The 9916-nt window shown below is 44.9% G+C and overlaps 1 protein-coding gene across 4 annotated transcripts in view; it reads right to left on the bottom strand.

Annotated features, from left to right (window-relative positions):
- LOC127194016 (3-alpha-hydroxysteroid dehydrogenase) overlaps window positions 1–9916 on the bottom strand; it is a 1235587-nt gene that overhangs the window by 835192 nt on the left and 390479 nt on the right. The window lies entirely within an intron of this gene.

The following is a 9916-nucleotide window of genomic DNA, read 5'->3' as shown; positions in this document are numbered from 1 at the left end:
AAGTTACCTGTCCCTTGGGCACGGTAGGGAATGGCGAACGCTCTGTACTTGTCCTCTCTTCCCTAAAAAGGTTTAAGATTGGCACAATAAATATGAAATATGCACAATAAAAATTCAGAAAAAGGATCAGAAACCACATATCCCAATCTCTTATAGTCAATGAAAGAGCCCAGCGGTTAAGAGTACTGGATGCTCTTCCAAGCGGAGCTGGGTTCAGTTCCCAGTGCCCACATGGTGCGCATCACTATCTGTAATTCCAGCTTCAGGGGGTCCAGCTTCCTCTTCTGGTCTCCCCAGGCATTGTATGCACATGGTCAAAACATAAAATAAAATGTAAAAATAAAAGTATAATGAATACCAACATTTTGTGTGCTTCAAAATTATAAACCCAGCACTCGGGAGGCAGAGGCAGGCGGATCGCTGTGAGTTCGAGGCCAGCCTGGTCTACAAAGTGAGTCCAGGACAGCCAAGGCTACACGGAGAAACCCTGTCTCGAAAAACCAAACCAAAACAACAACAACAAAAAAACCCCAAAACAAAAACAAAAACAAAAACAAATAAAACCAAAATTATAAACACTTCTTTTATGATGGGCATTTTTCCAAATATCAAAAACAAGAAGTAGCCAGGCATGGTAGTTCCATGGAACACCTGGCGTTCCAGCACATGGGAGGTGAAGGCAAAAAGACCAGAAGACCAAACTTCATTGCCAGCTTGGGTCACATGACATTCTGTGAGTGATGTGTGGGGGACAGTAACATAGCTTCCTGGTGTCACCCTAAGCTACCTGAAAAATGTCCTTAATCTTCTAGAGCCAAAGTGGGATTCGTTGTCTCATTGCAGGAAAAAAATGCCAGGACTAGGCAACATGGTACAGATTTGGGGTGTAATAAATTTTATTTTGTTTTTGTTTTTCGAGACAGGGTTTCTCTGTGTAGCCTTGCCTGTCCTAGACTCACTTTGAACACCAGGCTGGCCTCAAATTCTCAGAGATCTGTCCAGCTCCCAGAGTGCCAGGATATAGGCATGTGCCATCATAATAAAGATATATTTTTTAAAGATTTATTTATTTATTACTATATACACTGTGTTCTGCCTGCATGTACACTATACCTGATGGCCAGAAGAGGGCATCAGATCACATTACAGATGGTTGTGAACCACCATGTGGTTTCTGGGAATTGAACTCAGGACCTTTGGAAGAGCAGGTGGCACTCTTAACCACTGAGCCATCACTCCAGCCCCATAAAGATATTTTTAAAATTCAGGGTTCAGAATAGAGTTCAAAGAAGGAGCTCAGAAAGGCCAAGCACAACCTAGAACTAAGAGGTGGCCATATTTCACAGCCGAGAGGCTGAGGACCCAGAAGGCAAGACACCTTTATTACACTGAGCTAACAGTCTTTTTGAGATTCTCCCACAATGCCCAGTGGAGGAATGAGGGAGGCCCCACCCCAGGCCGCATACCTGAGCCTTACACCAGGTTCATTGTTACTTTAATATAACACATCCCTACACAAAAGGAATGATATTTCTCTGTCGGCAACATGTCAATCGTGCTAGAATTCTTGCTTCTCGGATGGTAAAAGCGTTGCCTGGATTCCCAAGTGAGGGGCTCCTTCTCCTTCTCATAGTTCCCTAATTTTTTCTTGTCTTTCTAGCCTGTCTCAAGCCACTGTCTAAAAATTGAAAACCAAAACCAAAAAGGCTGGGGACGTAGCTCAGTTGGCAGAATGTTTGCCTAGTGTACATGGGTCCTTGACTTATTTATTTATTTATTTTGGTTTTTTTGAGACAGGGTTTCTCTGTGTAGCCTTGGCTGTCCTGGACTCCCTCTGTAGACCAGGCTGGCCTCGAACTCACAGGGATCCACCTGCCTCTGCCTCTAGAGTGCTGGGATTAAAGGCGTGTGCCACCACGCCCAGCAGGTCCTTGACTTCTTATCCTCCATACGGCATAAGCCTGATTTGGCACTGGTGAGCTAAGGGAGGAAGATGAGAGTTGAAGGTCAGCATCAGCTGTGCAGAGTTAGAGGCTATCCTGGCCTGCATGAGACCCTGTCTCAAAAAAAAAAAAAAAAAAAAAAAAAAAAAAAAAAAAAAAAAAAAAAAAGAAAGAAAGAAAGAAAAGAAAAGAAAACAAGAGAGTTATGCCCATGTACTCATCACCCATCCAGATGGTGACCACAGAAAGTCTACTGTTTTATCCAAGCAGGGCGAGAACAGTGCCTCCAGCTGCGGCCAACCTGGATGTCATTCCATTTCCTCCGTAAATAGTGAAGTATGTATGCAGGGACGATAAAGTAAAATGAAAACAAAACAAAACAAAAAAACAAACCAAACTAACAATATTTTTATTCAAACCGCCACAACCCCCTTCACCGCATTCATCCAAAGCATGAATCTCCCAGTTTCAGGACTAAATTCTCCGAAGGGCATTTGTGCTGGTCCATTTCTGTGTCAGTTTGACACAAGCTGGAGTCATTTGGGAAGGGGGAACCTCAGCTGAGGAAGTGCAAGTCTGTGAAGCATTTTATTGATTGAGGGTTGATGGGGGAGGGCCCACCTCACCGTGGGCGATATCATCCTTACACAGGTAGTTCTGGGTGCTAGAAGAAAGTAGGCTGACTGCTCTAAGAGGAGCCAGCCGGTAAGCAGCACCTTTCCTCTGGTTCCTGCCTTGAGCTCTCACCCCAACGTCACTATGATCTGCCATCTGTAAGACTGCGTGAACCCTTCCTTCCCCAGCTGGTAAGTCAGTGTCTGCAGCTGGAGAAGGGGGTGGGGAGCTCTGCCTTGGTGGAACTGGAAGGGACCGATTTTCTCCCTGCCTGTCTCCATGTTGCTTGGAAGATGTAGGTCAGAGGGCAAAGTGTGGGAATTGGTTCTCTTCCTCTGCCACGTGGATGCCAGGGATCAAATTCTTGTTGCCAAGTTTGGCAGCAAGTGCCCTTCCTGGCTGACCCATTTTGCTGGTCTGGAAGCAGCATTTCTTTTAATTAGAGACCCAGCAATGTCTATTATAATTGTTTAAACTAGATAAGACATTTTGCTTCCCTACCAACTAGTGACTGAGGCCAGACTTATTATAAATTCAATGAGTGAGCTATAATTTCTTGTTTGGCATATATGCTATCATATCTAATAATGAGTTTCCTTATGACACTCAATACATGTATGTATACCCTCATTACTCTCCCTCTCCCCCCTCGCCCACTCCTGCTGATGACCTCTTTTCTCATCACAGATTGTTTCCCCCTTCTATTTTCACACACAGTGTGTGTGTGTGTGTGTGTGTGTGTGTGTGCGCGTGCGCGCGCAACAAAACAACAGCAGTAGCACCTCTAGTAGAACCCGTGACCTTCATGGACCCTGGCTTTTGACCTGGTTTGCAGTACCAGCCATGAGTTGGATGGAACAGGCCTCCAATCTATTCATAAAGTGGTTGCTTACCCCATAGTTAGCAATGCCACTATTACACCAATTGTACCAAAGGGCATATCTTGCCTGGCAGGTCAGTAGGCTAGCATACAAGATCCATAGCTGAGTTAAAGTGTTGTTGAGAATTCTCCCCCGCAGCCCGCATAGCATCTTCTAACCCGGTGACAGCTAGCCAGCATGGAGGAAGGGGCAGTTATAATCTCCACGTGGGTCTGGAAGTGTGTGTATAGATCGCAATCAGCCAGGTGGAGTTTCATAAATCCCTCATTAATGGTTTATAACTACATAAATGTGTTTTGAATTTGAGCTACATTGTATCAAAAATTGGCTATAAGAGAAGTTCCAACATGCTCTCCAAAACCTGATACACTGGTAGGAAAGAAAATTATCTTCAAACTTAAGAGGCAAGGAAAGAGAAAGAATAGTTGGTAAGGCAGGTGCTGTCTCTTTAAGCTTCAGCTTGCCGGATGGGTGTGCATGCATCTATCATATTTCTTGGCTGAACCAAATCATATGGCCTTGCCTGAGGTTAAGAGTTTGGTAAGCCAGGCACAGTGGCACACGCCTGCAATCCCAGCACTCAGGGAAGCAGAGGCAGGGAGATCACTGTGAGTTCGAGGCCAGCCTGGCCTACAAAGCAAGTCCAGGACAGCCAAGGCTACACAGAGAAAACTTGCCTTAAAAAAAACAAAAAGTGTGGTAAAGAGTGTGTTTCCCATCTGAGCCACCAAACATTTATACCTACTTTGAGACAGTAATGATGATTTCTCCTTGTAGCCAGTGTATCCCATAATATGTCTTTTAGGATTTCTTTGAATTTGTAATTGTTAATAATGATTGCCGGCTTGATGGGATTTAGAATCAGCGTGGAAACCCACCTGTGTGTGTGTCTATGAAGATGCTTCTGGAAAAGGCTTGACTGAGCAGGGATGATCCACCCTGCATGTGGGTGGTACCATTTCACTGAGTACCCCATTAATCTCTGCTTCCTGGCTCTAGATGTGACCCGCCTCTTCCACATCTGCCAGGGTGGGTGGCATTACGGGAATTCCAAACAAGCCTTCCTCCCTTTAAGTTGTTTCTCGTCGAGTGTTTGATCACAGTAATGAAAACAGAGTTGTAGCAGATGTTTTGTCAGTATGAAGCAGCTAACCCCAAGACGTCTCTGGCAATGGGAATTGTTGAAGAGAAAAGAGGAAAATAGGTGTGAGTCCCAAATATGTCCTTTGTGGAGCAAAATACCGTGTGTGTGTGTGTGTGTGTGTGTGTGTGTATGTGTATGCATGTATGTGTGTATATTTGTGTGTGTGTGTTTTCTTCCTAAGACGAAGGACCAGGCTGGCCTCAGGATTTAGGATGAGACTCCTAGTTTAGGGTCATAGTGGTTAATATCTGATTCTAAGCTCCTGGTCGACATGTTGTGTCCTCATTTGGACTTTTTTTCACCTCAAGTTTGTTTCCTTTATCCACTTCAGTAATTTCCTAGGTCAATTATTAACTCAATTAGAAGTTGGTTTAAAATGTTGACTTCAGTGTTCTCCCCCCCATCTTCCTTGGCTTCCTACTGCTAGAATTCCAGCAACCAGACACTCTGGGGAGGGAGAATGGAAAAGGCTGTGGGTAGTCACACACTGCGCCAAGAGCCTCACTTTTGTCCCGTGTGTGTCAAGATGTCAACGATGCCTTGTGATGGACAGGCAGTGTAGCAGGCAGTAGCCTGCCGATCTCTAGTGTCCATTCAGTCTCCAGGACGCTGCCCACCTGGAGACCCACCTGGGCTGTGGCAAGGCCCCTGAGCACCTTCCTCATGAATTCCCCTGGGAGGTATGTCTCCTCATACCCTCAATTAGCCTTTCCTCACAAATAGGGCAAATGGGAACGCTGGATCTTGTTTGGACCACATTTACTAGAGGAAAATTCAGAGAGATGTCTCCAATTCTCCTTTGCTTGCCCCACTTCCGGTCTGCAGGACTTGCATTCATAGTGGTTGGTCGCAAAACACAGCTGGACAGTTCTGAGTTCTCAGGTGCCTCAGTTTAACAGGGAATGGAACTTAGACCTGCCCTTCCTCCACAAATCACAAAGCACCGCGAAGACTGAAGCTGTGGTCCAACCCTCTCACTAGCCAATCTTTCCCCTTTCTTTCCCTGTGAGGCCGTGAGTGGGCAGGAAGCGAACCAGTTCTGTTTGTTTCCCGCTCCTCCGCTTTTCTGGTCACACATCAGGTGCAATGTTTTTCAGCCCAACAGATTAACATCTAGTGATTTTACGTTCCCAAATCCACGTGTGGGTGGTTATAAGCGAGATGCACGATTTAGCTCCTGAGATTTGCTAGCCGAAACACAGCACTTCACCTGGCCTCGGGTCTCAACAGCTATGGAGTTTCGGCATGTAGGTGTTCTAATGGTATTTGCAAACCTCCGTCGCGACGTATGTGGATCGGAAGTTCTCACTGTGTTTACCGCTAGAGTTCAGGTTTATCTGGGCTCTACGGCGAGCCTAGGGGGCAGAACTTAGGACTCTAGTTGTGGGAGAATTTGAAGGAACAGAAAAAGGCAGAATGGGAGGGTATCCTGGTGTCTGTTTCAGGATTTTTTATTTTAAATCTGGTTTGTTGCAGTACTTGGCTAGCCTCCACTAAGCCCTGTGACTTATTCCTAGCCTCTTGTAAATGGAGCATGGTGGTATGTGCCTGTAATCGCAGCACTTGAGAGGGTGGAGACAGGAGGACCAGAAGTTAGAGGGGATCCTTCCATACACAGGAAGTTCAGGGCTCAAGAAAAATAAAAGTTAGAGCTGGGTAAGTTGGTGCATGCCTGCAATCCTAGGAAGCCGAACCAAGAGGATTCCGAGTTCAAGGCTAGCCTGGGCTGCATAGTGAGATGCTTTCTCAAATTTAAAAAATACCAAATACATAGTTTTTTTTTTTTTTTTTCTCTTCTATGTCACCAGGAGTGTCAGGTTTATCCAAGGACCAACTTAACGTAATGAGGCCTGTATCCTCAACTTCTGCCTCTAGTTTTTCTTCCTATAAGGGCTTCACGTATGTGTATGTGCCTGTGCGTGTGCCGTGGAAAAAACATGTGCATGTGGAGTTCATAGGATAAGCTAATGGAGTCAGGTCTGTATTTCCAGACACTGAATTAATTATCATGTTGGCAGCAAGTACCTTTGTTCGCTCACCCATAAGGTTTTGATGTATGGCTGAGGGACCAGACTGAAAAACAAAACCCCAATTCTTGATATTTCCACAGAAGGGGAAACACATTTTATCCTCCGCCTCTTGAAGAGAGGAGTGGAAAACAAGAGGAAGGGCTTTGGAAATCTCAGCAGCTTTCTCTTTCCTACTTACCCAGGAACTCTATCTGATGGGAATATCCCCATATGAACCAACTGTTTCCAGAATCCTTCAGGGCTGCTGTAAAGTGATTGCATTTCCAAAGACAAGTAAAAGATGAATAGTCCAATTAGGAAAGAGAACGCATGCCATCTCGTCTCATGTACTTACCTGCTGGAGGGGAACTCTCAAGCAGGGAGTCATTCAACACAAAACAAGTAGTGACTTGAGTCTGCTCAATGTCAAGTCTTGCTTCTTGCTCTCTAGTAAAAGATTTTGATGCTAATGTTACCATAGAAAAAACACTTGGAGTGGGAAGAGAATATGTATAGAGCTGATGACTGAACAGAGGTGAATGCTCATTTTTGTCCCAATGAAGGCAAGAGTCAGTGGCCTCAATCGGAGTGGTATTTCTAGCCAAAGTATAGTCTAGTGCAATCAGCCACGTTGCAACTCCTTCCTAGCATCTGGCGAATGTCTAAACTTCCTCAATTTTCTCTCCTTGTCAAACATAAAATGGGCTTCTATGCCACTGGTGCTTCTAGCTCCCACCACAAGCCCATGTGCCTGCTAGTGAGAAGAGCCAAGAGACGAAATGCAGCTTGCATTCTCTGCAAGGCACAGCCCAGACATTACACACATTGCTTCTACTCCTATCCCTGTGTTCAAAACTTAATTATGTGGCCTCCCCTGGCTGCAGAGGAGGCTGGAAAATGTCATTAGCTTGAGAGAAAGATGCCCTATCTCACTTTTCTGTTGCTGGGAGATAAATACCATGACCAAAGCAACTGTGGGTAAGAAAGGGTTTGTTTTAGATTATACTTCTCCAGGTCACAATCTGTCATTGAGGGAAATCAAGCAGAAATGGAAGCAGAAGCTTTTTAGCATAATCTGTCAGCTCTTTATGTTATTAAAAAATGTTAAAACCATTAAAAACCTATTGCGGATCCCAAAGGCTTTCTTAATGTAAACTAGTATCTTTCGATATTAATCATCTTAAAAACCAAAGCCAAGAAAAATTAAAAATATTATTTATTAATTATTTTATAAACAACATGATAAATCCATTATATGTTAACAACAGAGTTATGACAACACCACAAATGTAGCTTTTAAAAAATTTCACCACACACTTATGAAGGATAGAAAACATCTTAGTATTATCAAGAAAAAAAATTTGTTACCATAACCCCATCTCCCATAATGAATAATGACAACACAGTTCAATTTAATGGGGCTGGAGAGATGGCTCATTGTTTAAAAGCACTGGCTGCTCTTTCAGAGGACAAGGGTTCAATTCCCAGCACCTATAGGGCAGCTCATAACCACCTGTTCCAGGGAAATCCTACACCCTGGGCACCAGACACACTCGTGGCACACAGATAGATGTTAAATTTTTAATTTTATGTGAGTAAGATTTTCTATGGGGAGGGTGGAGGGTAAGGCAGGGTTTTGCCGTGTGGGTCAAGCTGGCCTCATACTCACTCTTATCCTCCTGCCCCAAGTTCTGGCCCCAGGTGTGTTCCTCTACCCATAGCGCTTCAGTGAGATTGTAACTGTTGGTTTTTTCCATTTCTTTTCTAAAATTAGTGGTTTGATATTCTACTTAACCCCGCCCCCACCCCCCAATCAAAGGCGTATTTTGGAAAGGAGAGGCCAAAGATAGAAAAAAATCTGATTTATATTTGGTCACATAAAAGACCCAAAATGGTCCTGTCTGACCTTTGGTTTTGGTTTTGGTTTTTTTTCCCTCCGTAACATTTTCAGAAATGAAGACTGATAGTTTAAGCTTCTTATGACTCCCCCAAATACTGTTAAGCTCCAACATCTGACTCAAGTCATTTGAGAGGAAATCTCGTACAAGAGATTGAAGAAGAACGCCCTCTGGAGCCGGGTGATGGAAACCCAGCTGCTTTTGGTAGCAGTGGACGAGGAGACCAACACATCGTAGCCCAGTGGACGAGGAGAACAACACAGCGTAGCCCAGTGGACGAGGAGAACAACACAGCGTAGCCCAGTGGACGAGGAGACCAACACAGCGTAGCCCAGTGGACGAGGAGAACAACACAGCGTAGCCCAGTGGACGAGGAGACCAACACAACGTAGCCCAGTGGACGAGGAGACCAACACAGCGTAGCCCAGTGGACGAGGAGAACAACACAGCATAGCCCAGTGGTTCACAAAGTGCGGTCTAGAGATCAGCATAAAGGCAATGCCCAGGAGCTTGAGAGAAATCCAGACTCCACATTTACTGACTCAGAGACAGGGCTGACTCCACAGTCTGTTTTCACAAGGCTTCCTGGTGACTCTGGGTTGGGGGGTTTGGGGGGAGGTTATATGATGATGGCTGAGATAGGCAGTCCATAGTTAATCCTTAGTATAGAATCCTTTGCTTCTTTCTTTCTTCCCTCTCTTCCGTAAACATTGAAAGCATTTCTTTTTCAGTGTTTTCATGATATGTACCAGGTACATGTCTGTTCCTTGTGCGTTCACCTGCAGACATCAAATTCGCTCAGGCCAAATTTGGAGTGCAACTAATAGCAGTTCCAAAGAAACCAGCTCTTACAGTGGCCTGTTAATAAAGCATTTGACTAGTGTGATCTGCATCCTGGGATCTAGTTTAGCCTTACATTTCTGGCACTGACCCTAGCAGAGGCTTCTGGAGAGTGAAACTCCATGGTTCCCCACAGCTTGACCATTTTGTGTTGATGTTACCCAAAAGTTGTTCTGCCATAGTTTCTGTTCTTTAGAAATTAAAAACTGAAGCTTCAATGGAAAGGGGGGTTTCCCCCGTCTGGGATTGAGCTAAGAACATATGGAGTCCTAGTCACCAGCCCAGAGTTTTAAAGGCTGCTCAGTAAATGATGAAATCAGAAGAACCAGTTAGGCAACCAGAGGTTGAGAAAGGAGCCATGTGGCTAGGATCAGCTTGGGAGAGCAGAAAGGAAGAAGGAAAGGGAGCTGCGGCATGGGGGAGAGGGGGAGAGAGAGGAGACGGGAAGGGGGAGGGAGATGGGAGGGGTGGGGGAAGAGGACAAGGAGGAGAAGGAGAGCATTTGTGCTGGGCTTTAATAGGCTTTCCAGACTGGGAGGTTACAGTAAAGTCAACCTAAAAGCTACCTTTTCTATATTATATATGG

The sequence above is a fragment of the Acomys russatus genome, chromosome 9 (genome assembly GCF_903995435.1).
Source record: "Acomys russatus chromosome 9, mAcoRus1.1, whole genome shotgun sequence".
Lineage (NCBI taxonomy): Eukaryota > Metazoa > Chordata > Mammalia > Rodentia > Muridae > Acomys > Acomys russatus.
Note: the sequence above shows the minus strand (reverse complement) of the source record. Positions and strands in the feature narration are given on the sequence as shown.